Raw genomic sequence first — 27,476 nt, forward strand, 5'->3', positions numbered from 1 at the left:
TATTTTTAACCCTCAGATTTTTTCCCGTGCCCTGCAAATAAGGTTCTGAGGCAGGTTTTAGCTTCTTTTCCCTGATTTTTTTAGCCTACATTAAAAAATGCCTTTCTTGACGAATACCATGGCTTTTCGGAAGGTGATGAACACCAAACCATGTGCTACAGCATTATGTTTTTACTTTTGAAAAACTTAGCCCTTGGTCTAGAAAATATTATGCTAACCAAGCTAGCTCTGTCATCTAGCTCTCTTAAATCTGGAAAAATAGCTCATTTCGGCTGACTTTAGCAAATAAATGATTCAAATATATGATTTAACAAATAATGTACATAATATGTGTATATTAAACTGTGTTTTTCTCTTAAGATTTATAATTTAATGCACATAATATGTGACTGCAAAGTCGTCAGTAACCCATTTTTGACGTTTTTACTGAAATTTACGACTGTGGCAATTTTGCACAAATTATACCTAATTCAACAAAAAGAAAGCCAGAAATAAAATTTCCACGTTACTAGGTATACAAAAATTGCTGCAGATATCCTGTACTTTTTTTAGTGTTGCACAGTGTTATTTATGTATAAATACACATCCATCTTTATTATAGTGTTGGGAATGCTTTAAGTTAAAAGGTAACTGTTTTTTAAGAGTATTGACTAATAATTTACAAAATTACTTATCGGTATGTGATCGTTATTTAAAGAAATTTAAAACTAATCAAAATTTAAAACGATTTTTAGTTATATGTTTTAGCGTTTTATTTGTTTATAAGGTTTTAAAAATTTAAACAAATTTTACATAAAAATATATACTTTTATTTTTTGTAGATTTTCTAATATTTCTATAGTGTGTGTCTGTATACGTGTATAACAGAAGATCAGAACAACATCGGTACTGTCGGTTTCAAATAGAAAACAAAAGGGGGCTATATTTAATTTAACTACCCAATCATCGTTTTTGTCATCATTTTCCTTTGATTCGTGAAATACACATCAGGGAAACTTGACTCTCCCAAGTCTTTATAAAGGAAGGATCATCCTCTATTTTCCAGTTAAAACAAGCAAGTTGAACTTTACGTAGCAGTGGTGCTTATGTGGGCGAAAATGAGGAAGGGATGGATCTTTGGAATGGATGGTGTCTGTCGAAGATTAAAATAAATGAAGTTCAAGGACAAACTAAAAGTGGGAACTAGGTATCTTGAAAGAGGTCTAATACCCTAAGAACGTTTTGTTTTAAACACAAAAAGGCCAATGTTTAGCAAAAATCTCCCCCAGACAAGACATGAACCTACTTGATGTAAGAAGCTAATAAAATTTAGTCAACGATTAGAGTGAGATGGATTCCAATCTAGAAAACAGCAGTTCTTCCTCTTTTGTCAAAATTATCGCTCATATAATGTACGGACTGAAAAACAAAAAAAAAGGAGAACGGGAATTATGAGATTGAAAGTAGATCCAAGGTCAGTTTTCTACTCTCTTTAAATTGATGTGATTTTCATTTTTTAACAAGTTGTTTTAGAATTCTAATAACATATTTATAATGGCATATTTATGGTTGTAATATTTTTTATTTATGGATAATATAAATCTCAAACGTCGGTTTGTGTGTGTATGAATGTATGTATGTTTGCATGTCCGTTAAAAATTTTGACAGCAATCGGTATCATTAGAAAGACTGACTCTCGAACGACAAATATCCAAACATTACCCCAAAACATTAATTCTGTGCTAGTCAACTGAGCCTTGTTTTTAAGGAGGGGTCAGTTTTTGCATCGATATTTTTATTTAGAAGTAATTCTACGCCTTGCAATGAGTAAGCTTCTTTTGAACGTAAGAAACGTCGTAAGTCGCTATCGGCGTGGCGTCTAAACCACTGGCTTTTTTTCACTTCCTTTTCTACTTAGCGTTATAGGTTCGAGCCTGGGTACTGTGGCTAGTTTTTTTTTGGGGGGGGGGCTCGCACGGGTATTCGCTGCAATTTTCATTTTTTTAAGATGCTGGTTAATATTTTTGCGCTCGCATGGGTATTTTGATTGAAACATACTTTTAAGGGCTGGAATGCTTGCAATATCACCTCTCCACACCCGTGCAACGCCGGGTACCCCCGCTAGTAATAAATAAAAGATGCATCCAGCATCTATATTGGTCTCTTCGTGCTCAATGTGTTTCATCAGTCAACGTCAAGATAAAGAGGACATTTTGTGAAAACCCTTATTCAGCGTGAAGTCGTAAGAAATTCTGTAGAACGTCAGAATATACAACGCCAAGAATAATGGATCGTTTTTTAACATGAAATAGCGCCATTAGTTAAAGACAACGACGCCCGAAATAAAACAAAGAACTCAATGAAACAGAACGAATGTGAAACTATCTATTCTTTAAACCAATGAATGTGAAATTGTATTTTTTTTATTAAAGTTGTTCTGTAGCAAGATTACCACTAGGTGATCATAAAGAGCAGAACATTTAAAAGAATTATAACCTAGATCGTAACGATGTGATGTCACGGATGTAGGTATATGTCGTGTTTGGAATGCTACTATGACTGTTTTAAGAATTGCAAGGTTGAAACTAAAATTAAAATCATAAACATGTTATTGTTTTTACCTTGAAGTATACTTATTTGAAGAAAGTGTCTGATGTAATAACTACGAATATATCCGGGTTTATCCACACAGGAATATGATTGGCTGGTGTAAGCCATAAATACGGACTGGCATAGAGAGTACCCGGTGGGAAACGTTGGAAGATACATTGAGTATTGTAATTTTAATCATATTACCAACTAAGACAATGATTATCGTTTATTAGGGCGACTAGATTGTATTAATTGATGGCTGCAACCAAGACCACCAAGCTATTTCAAATTAATATATCATTTTCCGTTTTTCATATCAGTGACGAAAACAATATGTGAAATTACGAGAGAAGATTGAAAAATATCTGAGCAAGATTGGCTATTGAGGTAAGCGAAAAATATGCTTGTCGTTCTCTCCAACTGAGAATTTGAGGAGTTGATAGTCTCTATAAAGCAAGCATTTTTCAAAGCAATATAGACATTCTACTGCTTAGGTGATGTTCGACGTAAAACAAGCGGACATTCTTCAACGTGAAAGCTGAAATAAAACAAATGCATTCATAAATATTTCAAAATATAGAAGACCAGACTGTTACACTCCGTCGAACGCTTTCGAAATGTCAAGCACAATGGCTTTATTTTCTCTTGCCTTATCTATAAACCGACAGATCTGGTCAGTTATAGCAGTTATCAGATGAGCTGTTAAACGTAAACCACGCAAGCCATACTGAACATTACAAAAGAAGCCTAAAATTTCCAGAAAATGAAAAGGCTTTCCGTTAGGCAACCATTCAAAGACTAAACAGAAAGCCTAATAGGACTTGTATGTTCTGAACTTTTGAAATATACACTATATAAGTTTGTGAGGGAGTCAGTACGTGTCTTTGTGTGTGTGTGTGTGTGTGTGTGTGTGTGTGTGTGTGTGTGTGTGTGTGTGTGTGTGTGTGTGTGTGTGTGTTTCTGCCTGTGTGTGTATCATGCTAAAGTTATCGTTGTTTGATTTTCAGTAAAACAAACCTAATTAGTATGCAATCTCTTCATTGGCATCTTTAATTAATCACACAATAAAAAGAGAGAGAAAATTTAACGTCTAATTGCCTCGTTAACGGGTTTTAAAAATTAATCCTTCGATCAGAATATCGTGTTAGTACTTCTGTTTCAAAGGTTCGCGTGACACTGAAACACTATGATACGGGCGTGGGAACCTGACTTCGTTGAGCGCTTCCCTATTAAAAATTCATGCGGGCGTATAGGATACAGATTTATCCGTATATTTGTACGGCTAACTGGTGCTGTCAATGTATTGAATAAGAAATATCACCAGTGATGAATGGAATTATAAGTGTTAACTTTGGAAATGTTAGCTTATAGATATAAATGATGCCCTATCCTGCACGTAATAAGAGATTTCATGGCAAATTTTTTGCAATTTAATTTTTTTATTTATATATTTAAATGATTTTTATTTAAATATTTAAATAATTGTCTTTAGCGTGTATTATATGTTTAACAGGTATCATATTTATATAAATAAAACACGAGTTGTCTTCAAGCGAGTGATTGATTTTAAAAAATGCGTTTAATGAATTTATTAAATATTCGATTAAAATCGTTTAAAATCATTAAAATCACTTAAGCGTGTCTTTTCCCCTTATATTGAGTCTCATTGATGGTTTGTTTGTTTATGTGAATGGGGTAAGGCTTCAATGCGTCTCTGCACCTCCCAATCATTGAAGCCATACTCATTCGCATGAACAAACCGACCATCAATGAAACTCAATATACGGAGAAAAGACACGCTTAAGTACTTTTAAAGATTTTAAAAGATTTTAATCGTCTTTTCAATAAATTCACTAAATGCAATTTTTAATTCATCACTCGTCTGAAGACAACTAATGCAAGTTGAAAATATTCGCGACTATGGCAAATTTCTTTTTACGCTCGAACAGAATGTTCGACCTTTGACCTGCCAAAAGGAAAAAAAATAGATTGCGAGAAAAACAAACAGGAATTATCCCTGCTGGTCAACGAAACATATATAAGAGTAAAAAGCGAAACATATATAAGAGTGAAAAACGAAACACGTATAAGAGTAAAAAACGAAACATATATAAGAGTAAAAAACGAAACATGTATAAGAGTAAAAAACGAAACATGTATAAGAGTAAAAAACGAAACATATATAAGAGTAAAAAGCGAAACATATATAAGAGTGAAAAACGAAACACGTATAAGAGTAAAAAACGAAACATATATAAGAGTAAAAAACGAAACATGTATAAGAGTAAAAAACGAAACATGTATAAGAGTAAAAAACGAAACATATATAAGAGTAAAAAACGAAACATGTATAAGAGTAAAAAACGAAACATATATAAGAGTAAAAAACGAAACATGTATAAGAGTAAAAATAAAACAGTAGATGTATGTATGCGTGTATTTAACCGATAAAGTTTTAAAGTACTGGTTACATAACACTGAAACTAACAGAAAACAGTAATCATACACGAAAGATTACTTATAGCGATTAAAATCTTTGTTTGGATGGATGAATAATGCGTACAGAAATATGTCGGCAAGTTGAAATTCCAAATGTTCTTTTCAGCTTGCCGACATATTTTTATTAGTTTTACGCATGCGCAAATTCAATTATAGTCATAGCTAGAAATCGTTTAATTTTAAATCTTTCTTGTTTATCTGTCGGATAAGCTCAAACGGTAGGAAATGCGGCTGGGCGTTTTGGTTTCGATTCCAGCTCATGGCACCCAGGTTGTTTGCTTTGGTGAGTCTTATTTTTACTTTTGAAATCAGTATTATATATTAGGTATAATATAATATTCAATAGAAATTGGCTTTGTAAAAAAAAATACGAAATCTATATGAATTAAAATATGTTTAAGTGTATTTTGAAACCGGCAAAGTCGGGCGCCTCCCTGTTCGTCACAAATAACCATAGTCATAATCTCCCTGATAAAACTGTCTCCGAAATGGGCATATTTGCTGATGATAACACGCTCTATAATAGACATAAAGGAAAATAAATATACAAATCTTCAAGGCAATGGTAGAACCATAGAAAATCTTCAGGCTATAGTGGATGGGCCTTAAATTGATGATAACATTTTTAAAGTTAAGCTTCTCTCCGTTAACAATTACAAGAAACCTTCTCAAGCACCGATTACGATGACCACACTTTTTATTTGGTTGTGTGTACTTTTCTGTTCAATATATTTTATTTCCATTAATTACTGAGTTGTGTCTTTCTTCCAGCTCCTTACGGGACCACTGCATTTGATAATAACACCACGCTCTGAAATAGAAAGGAGGGAAAAACAAATGCGCACATATTCAAGGCAATGAAACTACCTTCCCTCTGTAGTTGAATGAGGCCGTAAATAGATGGCAACATTTAGTACTATTAAGATTAAGCTTATTTATTTGACAACAATAAAGTACATTAACTACAAAAGAAACTTCTCAGCCACTGATTGTCATGACAAAGAACATCCAACCTGAGCTCTCTTCTATCAAAATCATCGATCTAACATTCATAGGCAACATAAATTAAGACAAATGTATTGAGGACATTGCCAAAGCTGCTGCAAATATGGTGGGCCCTCTTTATCTTACTAGAAAATTTCTGCCACCAGGGAGCATCCTATATCATTACAAAGCCACAATTCGCCCATGCATGGAGTATTGTTGTCACTGGGCTGCTGTATGAACCACTCATCTCTCACTCTTGGACAAAATTCAAAAAGTCGTCCGAAATCAATAAGTCCCGGATTGTCGGACAAGCTCTAACCTCTGTCCTACCTGTTTTACAAGTACTTTAATGAAATGTGCTCTGATAAACTAATAACACCTGTGACCCCTCGACCTACATCCGGCAAGCAGCAAAATTCCAACCCTTCATTGTTAAGGTCCTTATATGCCGGAAAGCTTTCTATTCTAATAATTGTCTTCTATTGACTGTTGGACTTTGGAATTCCTTCCCTATTTCCTGATTCCTTGACTATACTAATCTGCTTAAGTGTAAATGTAATGTGAACAGATATCTTGCTGCTGAACGTTCGATAGTCCCCTGTTATGCATAATCCCAAGTAACAGACTCTTGCTTTACAAGTGGCAATATGTCTTGCTTGGGGTGAAACAGAGTTACAAAGAAAAATAAATGATGACAATATTTAAACATTTCCTTTATTGTCTTTAGTGACATTTTAAATGCGAAAATCATGTCTTCATATAAGTGTGCACATATCCAATGCTGTTATTACATATTGGTTGAATTTACATATAGTTTCTCTCGTATAAAGTTTTGGCATATCTATACTCTCAGAACGAAATTTTGTAGTCGATAAATGGAGTTTTCACATAAAAAAAAACAATGGATTTTTTTGTCAATTCTAATAAATTACAATGTTAGCTTCCAAATTTTGCAGTCAAAAATACCTGAATATTATTGAATTATTTTTTCCACAATTTTAATCGTGTTAACAGGTAAAAAATTGCGGCCATCTGGTTTTATAAAATAAATCGAAACGGGAAATCATCTCTCCTACGTCTTACATAAACAAATACGATCATTTTCTTCAAATTCTATTTTCTTTAATAAATAATTTCCTACCTTATCGATTTTCGTAATTTTTGAAGATAATCATCTTTAAAATACGGAGAATACATAGATATTATTGTTTTCATGTGAAATTCAGTATTACGATTTCCAAAGTTTCGTTCTGATAGTGTAGAAGCGCCAAAGTTTGTTTGTTTTTTTATTAGCAATTCAGGAAATTAATATACATGTATATATTGGATAAAATTCGTATGTTTTAATCGGTCATGGCCATTGGGTTACGCTGCCACACGTTTTAGTACCTTTGTTTAGCTCCATAGAAAATTGTTATGGATCACTCGACGTATTCAATTTCCCCGCTAAATATTACAGCCTAATATTACAAGTGCATTTGAAAAGCATAAAGGCCCGACATAAAATATCAACAGTAGGGTTTTTGATATGACAGCGTTCATTTTCTGCCATTCTCAGTTAACTATCTTATATACGCGTTGCACATGAATATTACTGTTTATAGCACAATTGAACCATGATGCTTGATTTTCGCATTTTAAACTTTAATTCCAGCTGTTATGCTTAAATATAATTTTATACAATCAATAGTAACTATTTTCAATGCAATGTAGACTACAATGTATTGTGAACTAATTTACTGCGGAGAGGCATGTAAAAAGTTCTCCCGGTGCACAGCGATGGGTCCCCATCTAGAGCAGGCAATCAATCGATTTGATTGAAAAATGAGCGATTTCACCGATTTCAATGACAATAAAAATATGGGAGTGTTAAACATTCGTTGATCCTTAATTCAATCCAGAGCAACGTCGGTTCTTTCTGCTAGTATATATATATATATATATATATATATATATATATATATTAATTTTATTTATACAAACATTAATGGCTACATATGTGCATACATGTTTCTGTAATCACCCACGTTCGGGGATTACGTCTTCAGGCCAAGAATTACCGTCTTTTGACGGTAATTCTTGGCCTGAAGACGTAATCCCCGAACGTGGGTGATTACAGAAACATGTATGCACATATGTAGCCATTAATGTTTGTATAAATAAAATTAATATACCTGCTCTGTTCACTCATTGAGCACGATTTTGGTAGACACATGTTGTTTCATTGGATGTACTTCTAGGAAACTAAACTCTACTGGCTATATATATATATATATATATATATATATATATATATATATATATATATAAAGTAAAAATGTGGTCACACACTTTAAAAGACACTTATTTTAAATCTATATAATTATAAAACTCAAATGACCTTGTAATGATGTATGTAACCCACTTTCTGGTTTATGACATCCGGTTGCGCACTGAAATGTTAACGTTATTATTTCGAAATTATTATTTAACATGAGGGGGTTAAAATAACTTAAACGTAATACAGAGATGAACGATGTAAAAAAAAAAGCAGATATATCAAAATTTGAATTTAACTATAATAAGTATTATGATATCTGTTCAGTGCACATTTGCCTATAAGTATGGCCAACCATTTATAATTCAGTAACAATCAATTATAATAAACACAATTACTCATAGAAATCTATCTATATTCTTTTTTCATTTTAATATACTTTCATAGAAATGTTTCTACTATGTCACAAAAAAACTATTTTCTTTACGTCACAAGTGTCACGCTCATACATGAATTCCATAGCTAATATAACATACTGACCCAACATGTCACGGGTAGTCTAGTAAAATTTAAATGAGAAATTTGAAAACTTGAACTGATAAAATTATAAAATCATTTTATTTACTTCTATTGTTGTTGTAAGTCCGATATATTTCGATATAAATAGTTTCATCAGGGTAGGAAGTCCGGTACGTAGTTTTATTTTTGTTTGTTTGTTTTGTTTTTGTTTTCTTTTGTTTTTTCTTCATTTGGTGTTCAAGAGGATGCAATGCCTCGGGGTAGAAGAGAGGAGAAATGTACGTCTTACTCCGTTTGTTTCCGTGGACTCCGAAACGGATTGGCCGATTTTTTTTTATAATTTCATACAAATATATATTATGTGCCCGTGAGTGTTATTAGATAGGTTTCATATCGGAATGCTTCTGATCAATATTCAAAATCGTTAATCGATAATCGAAAAATCCGATAAAAGGAAGAACAGTATTTCGTCCAAGGCATGAAAATTGTTAATAAAAATGTTTTTACTATAGGCTTTGAAAATAAAGGTACAAGATTCAATTTGAAATTTATTTATCATCAAAATGCACTTTTATAAGTTTTACAAAGTAAGGTATAACAATTTAATTTAAATTGAATCAAAAAATTACCTTGGATTTATTTTATGTAATGTATATTTTGTAGCACTTTTTTAAAAAATCATTGAAAATTTTATATCTATATCATTAATTGCTAGATGATAGATAATGTTTTAACAAGTGCAAGAGAATGTACATTACATAAAATAAATCAAAGGTAATTTTTTGATTCAATTTAAATTAAATTTTTATACCTTACTTTGTAAAATTTATGAAAATGCACTTTTGAGATAAATAAATTTCAAATTGAATCTTGTACCTTTATTTTTAAACCCTATAGTAAAAACATATTGTTTAACAATTTTCATGCCTTGGATGAAATGCTTTTCTAACTTGTATCTTATCTTTTGAAGATTATATTTTAAAACTCTTCTTCTCTCTATTTCAGTTTGTATTTCTCCTCACACCACAACTTATTTTATGCAACTCCCTCTTTGTAACAAAAACTTTAAAATAACTTTTTTAGATTAAAAGTTTTTTAACTTCTTTCAGAATAGAAAATCTTTAAAATTTAATAAAGAACATATTTCATATAGGTTTCATTAATAGATATTCAGTACATAACGAGAAAAATAGAGATGAAAATTTCAAAAGGATTGTATAACTGGTTACGGTCAATAGTAGTCCTCGCCAGCGAAAATCTTTGATATTGTTATTCTATCATTATTATTTAAAACCTTTTGTGTCCTGCTCTTTCGCGCGAGGACTAATAATAATAAATTCTTATTCTGTGAAGTTTCAAAGAATGTACAATTCTTCTCTTCAGAGGAAAGAAATATGTTAGCAAATTTATGTGTATGGCAAACCTAAAAAGTTGCTGGTTTTAGCATTGTATGACACTGCACTATATATATATATATATATATATATATATATATATATATATATATATATATATATCATCATCATGCGCTGTCCTTCGTGTCCGAAGACGACTTCATGTGAACCATCATTCTCCACTGGTCACGGTCGCGACTGAGGGTCTGCCAGCTTCTAGTAGGGATCAACCTGTCCTTTGAATTTCGTTTGACGGTGTCACGAAACCTGCGCTTAGGTCTGCCTATGCCTCGTACCCCATCCTCCAGTTGTGAAAACAGTATCTGTTTTGGTAGTCGTGAGTTCTCCATTCTGTTTACGTGCCCGGCCCATCTCAGGTTTTTCCGGATGAGCAGGTCATACATGCTTGGGAGGTTGGCTTGTGATAGGATCTCCCTGTTGCTGACAAAGTCATACCACTTGACATTTAAAATCTGCTGGAAATGTTTCATCATATAGGTATTAAGCTTGCGGGCTACCAGTTTGCACACGAGCCAAGTTTCTGCACCGTATAAGAGTGACGAGAGGACGATGGCGCGGTACACCATGCATTTGGTTCTGAAAGTCGGGCCTTTATTTTGCCAGACCTTCTGTTTGAGTTTTCCATAGGATATGGAGGCGTTAGCCATTCTTGTAGAAATCTCCTCGTCCATTTTGTTGTTCATTACCGTGGTCCCTAAGTATTTGAATTTGCTGACATTGTAAAGCTCCTGGTCTTGAATCTTAATTGGCTGTCTTGTTGCTGGTGATCTAGGAGATTGTTGGTACATCATTTCGGTTTTCTTGATGTTTTCTTGATTATATATATATATATATATATATATATATATATATATATATATATATATATATAAATATATATATATATATACATATATATATAATCATTAATATTAAAGTAGAACTTGATAAATTTATCTTTAAAATCATGTCACTTCATATTTAATATATAGAGTTCGATAGATACTAATTTCTATATTCCAAAGTCCATGATGTTGACCATCTTACAATGTATTTCTTTAATTCAGTTGACATTTACAATTATTGATAGTATCTGTTTCGTAGCACAAAACCAGAAGAAATAACAATAATTAATCCATGAAAAAGAGATAAAATGCTTTTTGACATTATTAAAAATTCGAAAATTGGAAGAGAAGCTGTAAAAACCTTAAAATATGTTTGCATTACGCCATTTTGAATCTGGCGTAATGCAAACAGATTATAAGGTATTTGCAGCTTCTCTTCCGATTTTCGAATTTTTAATAATGTCAAAAAGCATTTTATCTCTTTTTCATGGATTGATTGTTGCTATTTCTTCTGATGGTTTAAAGGCAAAATAGATTCACTGATTGATATAATAAGTAAGTGAATGATTTTGTGCTACGAAACAGATACAGTCAAAAATTTAAAAAGTCAACTGAATTAAAGAAATAAATTGCAAGATGGTCAACATCATGAATTTTATAATATAGACTTTTGTCCTTCATTCATTATATATATGTATGTATATATATATATATATATATATATATATATATATATATGTATACTTCTCTCACTCTCTTTCTCTTTATATATATATGTATATCTATACACATATTTCTCCCTCTCCCTCCCTCCCTCCCTCTCTCTCTTTATATATATATATATATATATATATATGCATCTTTGTATATCTTTATTTCTCTCCTTTTTCTCTCTTTCCCTCTCTTTTGCTTTCTATGCACCCGTACATACACACACATACATGCACAAACACACACACACACACGCGCGTGTATATATATATATATATATATATATATATATATATATATATATATATATATAGTAATTTATAAAATATATATGGCGATTAAGCTACACTGAATACTCCGCGTTTCATCCACTCTAGGACTCTTCAGGCTTATGCATAAGACCGAAGAGTCCTAGAGTGGATGAAACGCGGAATATTCAGTGTAGCTTAATCGCCATATATATTTTATAAATTACTAACTAGCTCTTTTGAAGTAAATACTTTAAGTTTACGCATAAATCTATACTTTCGTATAATAATTTTATGTGAGTAAATTAAGTAGTTATATATATATATATATATATATATATATATATATATATATATATATATATATTCATCCAGTGCAAATCTCGTCTCAACATGAGAAACATATGTTTATTTATTGGATCGCTTATTTTTGTCACTTCCATTTCCCGTTACATGTTCTTATTGTTATCTTCTTTAGCTATTTTTACTTGTTATTTGTGTGTGTATGTGGGTGCGTACGTGCGTGCGTGTCCCCTTTTCATCACTGCCCGCGAAAGCTGCAGTCAGAATAGCAAGCAATCGCAAAGGGTGTGAAGACAAAAGCAAATGACGTGGCGCCGTGAATAAAACGCCGACAATATTTCCCCCATTCACACAACCCATAAGCATCTTTTGATGAGTCAATTCAATGACCGCCATTTTTTTTTCATTTCTCCTCGATCACTTCTTTTGACCGCGAACTTCCTTTAAATATCTTCTTCACTTGTAAAGAAAAAAATTAATAAAATAATTAAATACGTAGATCTATATTTTTCTCTCACGTGTATTTGCGCATTATATGCGCACGCCGACATATACAGATATACACAGACAAACATGCATGCACTTACGTATATATTTATACATATATGCATACTACGCATATATATATATATGTATATAAAAATATATTCAGATCGAAAAATTACTGGAGTCTAAATATGATTATTAATTTACATTTAAATAAGTGAATTGCTAAAAATATATATTAATATCTCAATTTGTAAAAAAATTCGGTACGTGTATATGCTTATACATTTGCATATAAATGGTTTACTCCTGAACTAATTAACCAATCATTACGAATTTTGAAACGCAGCCTCTAGTGTGGTATTGTCGGTTTTATATAACTGTGTCTATGTATGTCAAGTGTATATAAGGCATACGTGTTTTTAATCGATGCTCGTGTGTCGTCTAGTGGTTAGAATTATAAGGACACTTATTTTGAATTATATATGGGATGTCTGTGTGTGTCGATCTGTTATGTGTATATGTTACTGTTACGTGAATATGTGAAAACATTCATATACGAGACGTCGAGCTTCAAAATGATATCATAATGCAACTATTCCTATGTTTTTCTGTTTTATCGATTCACAAGGTTTGTTTGTTTTCTAAAATTTTCCAGTTTGAAACTTTTACTTTTTTTATATCGTCATCGAATTAGACGCTATTTTACATGAAATACGAACATTGACAAAAAATATATTTTTCATCATTTTTGAGGAGAGGATGTACATTCATATTATAAATATTAGATGTCGTTCGTTATCCCTGATCTTCAATACATATTCTAATAGAGAAAAAGGAAATCTAAGATTGAAACATGGTTAACCACATGCATAAACCCCAGATATAATTATTTCAGTATTCAACGTCTCATATGAATTTCATCTACGTTATGGGTCCTTACTGTAAAATTTAGTTTGAGGATCTATTCCTCAGTGCAGATGAAACTCAAAATCCAGTTGCGAATTATTTAGGACTTTTATCTAGTCATGGCTGACGGAACGAGGAGATGCTAGCCCGTGGATTAGATAAAGAGTACTGTTTGAAATTCTGTACAGATTCCCGAGTTCGACTCAAAGATTCCCGACTTCAACTAGATACACCTGAAGAAGGTCGGTTGTTATATTGATCGAAACGTTGTAAAAATAACACTCAAAATGAGAATAGTAGTCCGAAGAATCCAAATAATAAGAATATTACATTTTTGTTCCAAACAAAGGGATGTAATTATGTATTGAAGAATACAGCGTTACGTATTTTTAATTCAAAATAATTCCGATCCAGTGAAAGTATTTTCTGGAAGAACTAATCGAATTACATTTTATTGTTCGTCATAACATGTTGCAACGATTCACCGTGAAGTGGCAATTCAATTAAGTATTAATTCTATATAGGATAAATTTTATCGATGGCAAACATCGCGAAAAAGACTGACTTTACTTTAAAACTAGCCTGGGTGCCCAGTGTTGCGCGGGTGTTTGGAGGTGTGTGTTGAGCAAAAAAAGTGGTAATAGGCAGGCAAGCTCGAGCCCGTGACGCGAAGGTGGAACAGAAAGTGAAAGAAAATCTGACTTCTTACTGCTACTCCATGATGCGACCGGAAGTTCGGAATGTTAAAATTAGGCAAAGTTAATCCAACTGATACGATGAGTTGCAAAAATGGCTCGCAAAAAATCCATTCCTTCTTGTAGAAAACTGCCCAGTTGAGAGTGAAGGAATTAATGTTTTTCGCCAATTTTTCGATATTTGTCGTCTAGACGCGGAGTTTTAAAATGATATCGATCTCGTGAAAATCTGTCGCATCTGTCGAAAGTTTTAGGCATACATACATACATACATACATACATACATACATACACTTAAACAGATAGGTGAGATTTATATTATAGATGACCATATTATATTAATACGTTGCTGATGAGTGAATGATTCTACATAAAAATCAAAGATGGCGTAAACACATAAAACACAATTGAACCTACTCTTCGGATTTTTTCGGATTTACGTAATCATGCCCATATTTTGTTTTCTTTTTAAAGTTAATGAGTTCTTATGCTTCTGATGAATAAGGGTGGAAAATACTCAAAAAATTGACAAAATAATCATATGATTGTTTGTGAACTACGAAACAGGTGCTGACAAGAATTGAACATTTTAACATGCTGAAAGAAATAAACTGTAAGATGAACATCTTGGAATGTTGAATATAGACATTTTATCATTTATTTGTATATGCTCTGTAATTATATTTAACATAAATCGACCTTCATAAATAAAAAGGATTGCTATAAATACAGGGTGGAATATAATTGAATAAGCGTATTTTCATATATATATATATATATATATATATATATATATATATATATATATATATAACTTATATATAAAAATATATTTTAAAAATATATATAAATATATATAAAATATATATAAAAATACATTGCAAGGATGCGATATAAGTAAATGCTTTTCTTTTCCTTATAAGGGAAATGGTTTCCATAATTTTTATTGTTAAAGTGTTTTTTATTCAATAAGTCTGAAGAAAGACTTTTCTTGTGAAAATTTTCAAACGACATCATGTTTGGATTTGTCCGAATAATCTGGAAACAATTGTAACTAACGATGAAATACACTATTTGTTGCTAATCAGCCCATTCTTTGAAGCCTTGGTTTTAGTTAAAACAATATATGAATGCTCAATTATGAAATATGATAATTTTGTAGCTTACAGTTTAAGCCATCGCTTTTTGGCTTAAAATTTATTAGTTTATAAACGATTACTGAATTATATAAAGCTAGTAAAATTCGGAATACTACAAATATATATATATATATTATATATATATATATATATATATATATATATATATATATATATATACTCCTTTTTTATATTGTTCTTGCTTTGTGCTATTTTTCTCCTGACAATGCCGGGCCACGGACCCTGCTAGTATATATATATATATATATATATATATATATATATATATATAGAGAGAGAGAGAGAGAGAGAGAGAGAGAGACAGACAGACAGACAGACAGACAGACAGACAGACAGAGACAGAGAGAGTACGTTTGTATACGAAGAGTAACGCAACTGGTGTATAAGATAGTTAATTGCGAGAAAACTGGTAATATGTGCGTTGTCAGAAGAAAAATGGCACAAAGCGAGAACAATTCCGTAATGAAAAATTACATTTTCAATATTTTAAAATCGATTTATCATAGATATTTTCTGTGTTTAAAATCGACTTAAATCGACTTTTCTATTTTTTTGTGTTGTCGCATTATGTTATAATCCTCTAGTGTTAAATGATAACCATTATTTTAAAACATGTATTACTTGGTAAAAGTGCGAAATAACCACCAGTGGAGAAAGTATTAAAAAAAACACACACAACAAAAACAAATTATGTATACCAAACGCTGCTTATTAGTTTAAAATTACGTGATGAAAACTTAATAAGCGATATTCTGATTTAGAGAAAATGAAGCAGTGTTTCATTTTCTATATATCTATAAAAGTGAGAATGTGTGTGTTTTTCTATAGTAACTTTTTTCTTTTTATTCTGTGTGAGGACACTTCTCTAACTACATACTCAACGAATTTTTAATCTTACAGACTTGAAATTTAATATATAAGGTATTTAGATATTTGGAAAACATTTTAAAGGATTTTCACTCGAAAAAGAGGCTTCTAATGCGTCAAAATTTTAAAATTAATACGTGGGAGTCGTTGAGCTTTTCTGTTTTCTAACAGTTTTACGATTGTGCATGAGTGAATGGTTCACATTACGAATTCCTTATGTTAAATATGAGTCGGTTAGAAAACACTTATTGAAGACCGTATCACGCTGGTCGAATAGTTACCGTCTTAAGGTTTTGGTTTCGATCTCAGCTCGAATATATTTGACTTGCAAGAAGTGGACTATTTAAAAAAAAATATATAATACTCACATGCACGTGTCTCAGTTTCTGTATGAAACAAAATATAATATTTATGCATATTTTGCGATCGGGCAACGCCGGCCAACCTGCTTGTATTTAGATATTTTATTAATCGGTTTTAAAACGAAGACGTATACGTTAGGAATGGATGGATATTTTTATTAGTAAAGAATATATAAAACCTGGAAAAAAATTACTTAAGAATTTTTTGGTTAGTTTAAATTAATTAATGCTGGTAAAAAAAAAATCAACATTTAGATATGATATAATGTGGGTTATTATTGAAAAGGCAAAAACAAACAAAAAATGTCCTGAATGCGTTAATAAGCGAAAATGAAAGGAAACTTAAAACGATCGTTTTTTTTTTGTTTTGTTTTGTTATTTTTTTGTTTTGTTTTGGTATTTTATTGTTTTGTTCTGTTATTTATTTTTTTGTTTTGTTATTTTTTGTTTTGTTTTTTTTTTGTTTTGTTTTGTTATTTTTTTTTGTTTTGTTATTTTGTTGTTTTGTTCTGTTATTTTTTGTTTTGTTATTTTTTGTTTTGGTTTTTGTTTTGTTTTGTTTTGTTATTTTTTTTGTTTTGTTATTTTGTTGTTTTGTTCTGTTATTTTTTGTTTTGTTATTTTTTGTTTTGTTTTTTTTTTGTTTTGTTTTGTTATTTTTTGGTTCTGTTATTTTTTGGTTTTGTTTTGTTATTTTTTTGTTTTGTTATTTTGTTTTGTTTTGTTTATTATTTTTGTTTTGATGAACTGAAACTTGACTTTTCTATGTTTTGTTTTATTTTTAAAAAAACATATTCAATTATTGCATGTTATTTACAATGTTTAGTTTTTTTGTTTTTTTTTAAATAATATTTTCTATGATAAAAAAGCGCAAACATATCAAACTATCTTGAAAATGTATTTCATTTTGTGTGTATGCGTGCGCGCGTGTGTGTGTGTGTGTGTGTGTGTGTGTGTGTGTGTGTGTGTGTGTGTGTGTGTGTGTGTGTGTGTGTGTGTGAAGAAAATAATTAAATTTTCATTTAAAGAAACATACGGTGAGTGTTTTTATTTTTCTCTCGTTATTTTTATGTCAGAAACTTTGTGTGCAAAAGAAACAGGGCGCCCACTATGCTCATTTAGAACAAAAAGAAAACATGGCTACCAAACACGTACCTTTTATAATTGGTCAAAAATCGAAAACTAAACAAAATACTTTTATCATAATATATTTTCGCACGATTACTGACATCTATTGGATATGTTTCTACCAACATTTAGTTTAATTTTCGATTTTTGAGCGATTATCAAGGGTCCTTTTACTGGCTTATAATCGACATTTTTTCGTTCTAACTGAACAGAGGAAACACGTAATTTCTTTTAAACTGAAAAACGCTTTAAAATAAGTTTTTAAAAAAAGACAAACTAATCCAGGTAGGTAGAAGAGTAGTTTTCTTACCTTTAGTGACATTTATTTGTTGAATATTTATTCAGCACTAGAACTAGGACAATCAAATATTCTTTTAATTGTTTTAACTCTCGAGTATATATTCGTTGATATCTTATATGTTTTTATATAGAGTGATGTCGTTCTCTGTTGATTAACTGTGTTTAACTGTTTCGGATATATACTCGATAGTGAAAACAATGGTAAGAATATCCTGTTGTCCTAACCCTAAACATAACCCTATCCATCACCCATTTTGTTTGGTAATGTAACTAAATAGGGTTTATGGGTGATGTGAGAAAATAAGTCTATGTAAACATTAAAAATATTTCTTATCTTCAACATTATTACATGAGGAGTCATTTCGGGTAAAAAAGAAAAATATTAGGCTGGTGCAAAAATAATATCGTTTTTTTACGTTAAACTATATATATAAACGATATTATTTTTGCACTAACCTAATAATATTTATTTTACCCATCCAAACTCGAGAAATGCCAAAAACTAAGATCGAATGAAACGAAACAAGAAAAAATGGCTTAAGTAAAAGGAAATTAAAAGGAAACTAATTAAAACAGCTTTTATTTTTACTTATGTAGAATAAATACAAAAAAAAAACACGAAAATAATTTAGAAAACTTTTAAACCATTTTTATTTTAAATTAAATCCTTTTATACTTTAGAATGACAAATAATTTAAACAACTTTTATTTTTAAGTATTTTTTTTTAATTTATAATGAACAATAATTTACGTAGAATAAATTCACGTGATGCACCAAAGGATTTCGCTGGATTTATTTGTGTCCAGTTGCTCTCTCCGTATTAGTTCATAATGATACGAACTAAACAGATTCACCGAAGTCCCGTCGGTTCGTTCCGTTTCACTTGATATTGGGTCTTGATCGCAAGGTCAAGGTTGCTATTTGGTCTAGGAATTTGCTAGTGGCAGCCATCTTGATTTTTTTGCTCATTCAATCGTGCATTTCTCAAGTTTAGATGCGTAAAATAAATTACCTTTTTACTCGAAATGACTTCTTATCATTCAAACACTACCATGTTTGAATGATGAGGAATCATTTCGAATGAAACATGGTAGAGTTTGAATATATGGTTAAGTGGCAGTTTTAGTCATTTAGAACTGCTTTTTCGGCCAAATTTCAAACAATTATTACAGTTTATAGATCACCTTCTCAGCTATATTGTGAAATTTTTTCAATTTTTGTTAACTAAAACAAAAGTTATGATGACTTGTCTGTTCAAAATCGTAAAAATATGTACGGAGATGAGCGACGATTTTTATGACTGGTTTCCATAAAGGTCTGTTGTCGCGAAAGAGAAGTAACAAGTCAAACAGAGATACTGAAAGCATGAATGGGAGATCATTGGGGAGATTTTATTGAAAGCAGACGAGTGCCGTGCATTGTTATTACATATGTGTTTATGGGGGAAAAATAAGACTGAAATTAAATAAAGAACAAGTGAAGTTATTGGAAGCCTGGAAAAAACATGGATTACAATAGAAAAATGCGAGCAAGAAAAATAATACGGTTAATCTTAAACATGGAAAAGTGAAAAGACTAGTTGTTAAAACTGGAAAAGAAAAGGACAAGATATTCTAGTAAAAATATAATAAATTTATAACTTAAAATATTGCAGTATTAAGAATTTTTTTAAATTCAATTTATAACATTGTATAATCAATTCTTAATGCTGCAATATTTAAGTTATAAATTTATTATATTTTTTACTAGAATATCTTGTCCTTTTCTTTTCCAGTTTGAATAACTAGTCTTTTACTTTTCCATGTTTAAGCTTAGCCATATTAATTTTTATGTTCGCATTTATCTATTGTAATGTAATAATGTTTAAGATAAGAAATATTTTTAATGTCTACACAGACTTATTTTCTCATCACCAACAAACCCTATTTGGGGATATTACGTTTTTTATCTCTTAGCTCAGGAGAAGAATGTCTAAAGTTTCTATTTTATGCATGGCCTGAGGTGCAATTGAGAAAACATATCTTTCTAACAGTATTAGTGTCTAAATGACGCCAATATATCTAATTTCGACTCCGCATAGACATATTCTACAGGCAGTAGATCCCGCAATCTGTTGACACTCGTGTTTTATCTTACTTTTATTCAACTCGAACAAGTCATATTGCAACAGAAGCGTAAGCGACTTCTGAGGTAAGGGAAAGTTCGACAAGGATTTGGGTAAAAGATGTTTGTTTACATTACATTCATATTTCGCCCTATTGGTACTGTTCGGATAACGAAAAGACGTGAAAGGGTTTCCACATGCAAAACGACACAAGAAAATAAACTATCAAAGTTTTCGGCATTGAAGAGTCTGTACGGGATGAGATTTAGTAGCTAGTCGGGTGGGTCTGGGATGTCTTCGTTTAAGAAATACAAATACAATGAATTTATCGGATCATGTTTCGTAGACCATCACGAGCAGTATCTTCCTCTTGGTGAGGATTGCGAAAACACATGACTTATTTTTCGCCATTCCTTCTATCCAGTTGGTTGATGGACGCCCAACTGTTGAGAGATGCCCAATCAAAAACATTTTCTCTCCACCTTCTCCTTGGCTTTCCTCTGCCTCTTTTGCCTTCTAACATACACTCCAAGCATAACTTTGACAGGCCAGTGGTTGATCGTTTTACATGGTCAAAAGGTTTAAGGGTTTTACCTTTGATGGGGGTAGAGAAGTTGTTTGACGGAAGGTTGTTGCTTTGTTTTTTCGATCAGGTCCCGTAATGAAACGCATTACCTGATTTGGAAACATCTCAATGCAATTGGCTAGTTGTTTAGTCCATGTGAGACGATCAAGATCATGTTAAACTACTGTGGGGACATAAATTAAATAAACTTTTTCTTTAACAGTTAGTGGTACTTTTTTGATTTTATAATGGTGCTGTGTTTTTCGAACGGCGTCCAACCCAGCTTGTGTTTTAATGCCGTCTCGCGATCACTGGTGAAAGTCAGTTGATGCCCTAAATAAATGGATTGGGTGACGTGTTTGCTGGGTTTATTGTGAATAGTTATGTTTAGGTTAAACTGTTATTTCATGGAAGTACTTATAGAACAAACACAGGGATGCAACTCAGTGGCAATGACTGAAGCGTTGTAGTCAGTGCGGGACCTATCAGGTCAGAAATTATTTTTGTATATTAGTCAAGGGAAAGGAAATAGTGGTTAGTGCACCAACCCAGATGTGATAACGGTATTCCATACACGGTCGAGAGGCATATGTATTGTACCAACATCACAACGGTTATTTTATTTAAGTAAAAGGTGTACCTGTACCTGTAGATGATCGGAGGCTACATCGGCCGGAACGTTGTGAGAAAAACAACCAGGATGAGAACAATAATCCAAATAATCCAAATAATACCAAAATTAATTATCAATCCTCATCTCAAAAATATACAAAGATCATAAAAAACGGAACGGACCCGGATTTACTTTTAAAAAAGAAAAAGACTTGGCGCTATTTGCGTGCTTTCACTGGTGTAATAACTGTTAATCTGAAATGGAAAAGGGTGATTTGAATAAACAAAGTATTTTATAACCAAGCTGTCTATGTTTTACTTTTCTGCCAGCGAAAGAATGACAGCATAGGTCTAGTCGCAAAAAACAACACGTGGGTTCGATGCAAAATAACACCCTTGTACAGCCAAAGAGATTTGCTTAGGAAATAGGTCACTGATATTACCTAGCCAATATATATATAATGTCGTTCATCAAATTCCGTCTGCGTTTGTTTACAATATCACGTCAGCTGATATCCAAGCTTGACGATAAATGCCCCGGAAATTCCACTTCTGATTAATAGTTACTTTTAAAATATGCAAACGGAGAAATTATTTACGACGATTTTAAATGGTACCTCTTCTTTTATTGTAAATGGAACTCATTAATAAGAATAAAATTGAAATAAAATGAGGTACACCGGGACTTGAACAGAGGATCTATTATTGTGTTTTATCTCCAGATGACAATAAATCTTTTTTTAAGAAGAAATGATTTCATGAGATTTTATTATTTCCCTTGGCCGGTGCAACGTAAAATATTCCCCTGTAAAAATTCTTCTTTTTGATTTATAGGAGATAACATCGAATTTTTTTTTTTTTTTTCGAAACTTATCGGATGAATTTCTGTACAAAACATATCTAAGAACACTGCCAGACATATAAATTACCTTTGTGTGAAATTTGCAAAAGATAGGCTCAGCCGTTTTGGAACCTATGAGGAAGGAACTCACACACACACACACACACACACACACACACATACAAAGTGACTTTATATGATAGTAGATAGATGTAGATATATAATTATAAGATATAGGCCGAATAGATGTTGTCTTAACTGTAAAATTATCTTAATCAACCCGTTTATAAACCAAGAACTCTTGATTAACTTTTCTGGGAACCTTAGTAAAAGAACACGAAGAAATGAAAAATAAGAAGGAACACGTTATTCGGTGTGATTGTTTTGACGAGATGGCATTTTTTTTCTGTGTCACATAACGTTAAAACATTGTAAACGATTAATTGAAAATTAAATTTTATTTCAATCGAACCTGGTGGAATAATTAGAGTTCGATACCTTTTTAAACAGCCTTAGTATACAGCCTAATCTCAATGGCACAGTGGCTTCTTCCGAGGGAGGAATTACATGGGATTATCAATTTCACAAGCAGTGCCCAGTCGTTTGTATTCCCCGCCACGGGAGTTGAATGCATTAGGTTTTTATAGTTCTTACAGGGAGATGTCGATGTCCTTCTACATAGAGAGCCTTGTATTCTCAAATGGTCACCCATCTACGACTGACCGGGCTCAACGTTATTTAACTTCGGTGACCTAACGGGAACCAGTTATGTCAATCTGATTATGCTATATGACATTTATTTAATGCCAACACATTTTTCTTATTTTATTAGTAGTAGTAGTAGTAGTAGTAGTAGTAGTAGTAGTAGCAGCAGCAGCAGCAGCAGCAGCAGTACTAGCGGGGATGTGAAGAGAGTGGATGCGTAGTTGATTTGCAAATTTTTCACAAAGGTTTCTGTAAGAGTAAAAAAAAAATTGCATTCTCCAAAAACTTTCTATTCAACTGCGTTTCAGAAAATTCGAAAAGAAAACCGCTATTCGAACGCTTTCGACGTCTCTTAATGTGACAAGTCTGTACGATGTCCATAGAGAATTCTGGAGTTAAGTTTATCCACAAAGAAAAGGCTCACTATAAAATAACTAACAATGTAAAGAAAGCAAAGAAAAATTTTCACATTGTTTTTCTTTGGTCCATTGTCATCATTTACAACATTCGTGTTCATTCTACGTTTACACACCAGGGTAAACAAGACTATCAATCCTTGGTAGAGCAACTAGTGTTTTGTAATTGTTTTCGGTTACCTAATTAGGTGCACCACAAGTAAACTATCTTTTTAATTTTGTCAGTACCATTCTATTGTAGGTTTATAGACGATTTTCTTCTTAATGCAATTACTAGCCAAGGGGCAATTGCGTCTGTCTCTGCTGTTACAAACTATACTCCTTGTGTATTTATTTATTTTTACAAGGGAGTCACCACTTATCAAGACCCGAAAGCCACTCGAGAATAAGGGTTAGTGGATTAAGGTGGTAGTATAGTATTCGTTAATGGTGTGGACTGGGTAGAATTTAATTATTTAAGGAAATGACTCAACAAAACTTGTTTACATTTGCTTTGAATGATACCCTATTTTAATCGGCTGGGAGGCAAACCAAGTGGGCTGTTCTAAGAAAGAAACTTTGTTCACGGAATCTGCTTTTAGATTTAGGCACAGATAGAGAGTGGAGAAAATTGTTGATAGTGATTGTAACTAGTCGAGTGTTTTTTGTGAAGTTTGGCAAAGTGGGAACATAGATTGGAGCTCAGTCGAGCACTTGTCGTGAAAATAATAATAGAACAGACTGAGGCTCGCAACGTCTGTTCTGTGAGAGGTTAATGGGAAGTGAAAAGGGCATCACCTACTTGGTTTTGAAATCGGCCCAGGAAAATACTGCGCACCGAGCAGCTCCTACCCAGATGTGGCAACGGTACTCCATTCTATGACATTCTGACTCTAATACAGATAGAGAATTGCATCAGCAATGAGATATCTACTGGAGCGGTAGAATTATCCAACCATTTTTTCAGCGATTTTGGCAACAGGTTTGATGTGTCCATTTCAGTTCAGGAGTGAAGGTCAATCACAGAAGCTTGTCAAGACATGGTGCTTCCCCAGGACTGGAGCTATTCATTTCAATTGGGGTCAGATAGGGGTCAGAGTGATTATAATGAAACGATAGAAGCTTGGTTTTTGATGCATTTTCCCCATTTCACCATGTGCCTAAGATCAGGAAAGAGAGAATCAGAGAAATCTTGGACATTGCAGGTCTTTGAAGTGTTGCCATAGATTGTGGTGTCGTCAGCATAAATGTCTACGAATGATCTAAGAATATGATTTGGGAGATTATTGATGAGGTTCAGGAACAGAGTTGGACCCAGAATTGAATCCTGACGAACGTTAGCGTTGATACTATGAATTTCTGATTTCTGCCCATTGACAACTACTCTTATAAGTCTCTCGGAAATAAAAGATGTAATAATTGAGAAAACATAGCTGAAAATCTTGGGAAGTAGATTCTTATGTCGTGAATATGTCAAGAGTTATTGCTCTAGAAACGAAGCCCCTATCGAAAGATTTACTGATCTTGTGAGATATTACAGTTAGCGCATCAGCTGTAGATCTAGCAGAACGGAAACAATATTGCATGTAACTTTTGCTTAGGTGGTTAACCACTTATTTATTTATTACAGTTAAATTTATAAGCTTCATAAGACTTAGTCCACAATACATTGTACTCTACGTTGCACTGTAGAGAATCTTCCGTTGAATTGATAAAGTTATCTTTAAATAAAGGCTTCACTTAAAGTTTAAAATGCAAAAGCCAAGCATGATGCTTCAAGTGTGCTCTAAACAGAAACGTTCACTTCGAACGCGCCTCTGTCTTATCAAAGAACCAACTGTTGATTTTATGAAATTATTTTACATAATCACTTGAATTAAAGTTAAACGTACAAGAATCAGGTGTCATGGTTCAATTGTGCTCTAAATAAACATTCATTTCGAACGCGCCCCTGTCTTATAAAAGAATCTACAGTTTAGTTTATGTGCTGGGCTTTTCTGTTTGTGCGGTAATAAAAAATCTCAAATGCACTTGTGATGTTAGGTTGTATAAATGTGTTAACTTTGGTCAAAATCAGACTTCCTTCTTTAATCTGATATTTTTCGATTATCGATTTTCGATATGTATCAGAGGCATTTCGATACAAAACAGGCAAAAACTATCCCAGACACATCAAGTACCTTCGTGTTATATTTCAAAGAAATCGGTCCAGCTGTTTCTGAGTCCATAAGGAACGAAGTCTAGTTTCACACGTACACAGACAAAGTTCCTTTTATATAATAGTAGATCCCTACTTAACTTCTGTTAAACATGATTCGGAATAGTAGCTCCTTACGACCACGTGAAAATACTATTTGGATGGGGGTGAAAAAGACGATTCTAAAACAACCAATACGAAATAATTGTTTTTTCATTATGCATTGGTAAATCTCGACGGCTATAGATATGAGTTTGCTCGCCAACGCCTACGTCACGGCGAAACATTGTGTTTTGGAAGTAGTGGGGGGGGAGCTAGAGATGGAGGTGAGGTTCGGAGTAGAAGTGAGAGTCATATGAAAATAAGGCAAGAACATGTCTGCCAACGTTAAGATACTGAATGGATGACAGTCCACGGCGATTCAAAAGAACGATATAATAATATAAAAATTAAATTTAAAAATATATTCTTACGATGTGTCTACAATTAAACCACTAGTTGAGATGAAAATATTATATCATACTAATCTGCCCGTTGGCCCTTAAAGGGTAAGATGAAACATGTTCAAAATAAAAAGTGATTTTGAGACTATATTGTCTTTTATTGCTTTGAGAAAACATTTTTTTTTAAGTGAGGAGTGAAATAATAGAAACCAGGAAACCTCCAGAGCACTACTGCAAGCACTAATTAAAATTAAGGAAGCCCTACTAAAAGCACTATTAAAACCAAGTTTCTACCACCCGCCTTTGAAGAGAAAATATTTTTAATTAAGGCCTGAACAAAAAATTATCAGAACTCACAGGAACGCTACTAAAAGCAGTAAATATGGTTATGAATTTTATATATATATATATATATATATATATATATATATATATATATATATATATATATATATATATATATTAGTTTTTTTTACACTCAATGGGGTTGAATTACATTTATTTTTAAGAAAAACGCGTTAAAATAAGTTAAAACAAAAAATATGGTTGACCTTGTGCATGCTTTGTATAGAAGAAGTGGATTTTAATATCGGACTTAAGACAGGGCGGCCATGAAATAGGAAAGCAGACAATCTTTTTGAAACTGGATGATCGGTTTAAACGCCCAAATAAACAAGCTGATACGAGTTTTATAATTATATAGATTTATAAATATATCAATATATATATATATATTGATATATATTGATATATATACACATATATATATGTGTGTGTGTGTGTGTGTGTGTGTGTGTGTGTGTGTGTGTGTAATATCAAGTTTATCAATATATGCAAATATGTTATATCAAATTCATAGTTACTAGCGAGACCTGTGGAAAATTCCACAGCGGCATTTTTCATATGTAATATATTGTTGCCGGGCATTCTGTTGGTGTTCTGTTCAGCATGAAGGATGTAATAATCATATTATTCTAGCCCTTTTCTAAAAACTGTATCACCCCCTTACTAAAATAACTTTGATATATTTCCTGGGCTGATTATATCATTACAAACACACCGGTCAATTAACTCACATTTCATCATTTCTCCTAATTATTGAATATGTTACTATGTTCGACAATAATCCAACATAATTTTAACCCACATGCTTACTATAATAAAAAATTTGATATATTGTCTGGGCTGATTATTTCATAAAAATACACAACTATTGATTAACTCACATTTTATCATTTTTCATAATTCTTGGATATGTTACTAATTTCGGCAATAATGGTTCATCATTTAAACTTACCATATCGCACCTTTTACTAAAATAATATCTTTGATATATTGTCTAGGCAGATTATTTCATTGCAAACACACCTAT

Source organism: Euprymna scolopes, chromosome 15 (assembly GCF_053919585.1).
Source record: "Euprymna scolopes isolate OS-2025 chromosome 15, ASM5391958v1, whole genome shotgun sequence".
NCBI lineage: Eukaryota > Metazoa > Mollusca > Cephalopoda > Sepiida > Sepiolidae > Euprymna > Euprymna scolopes.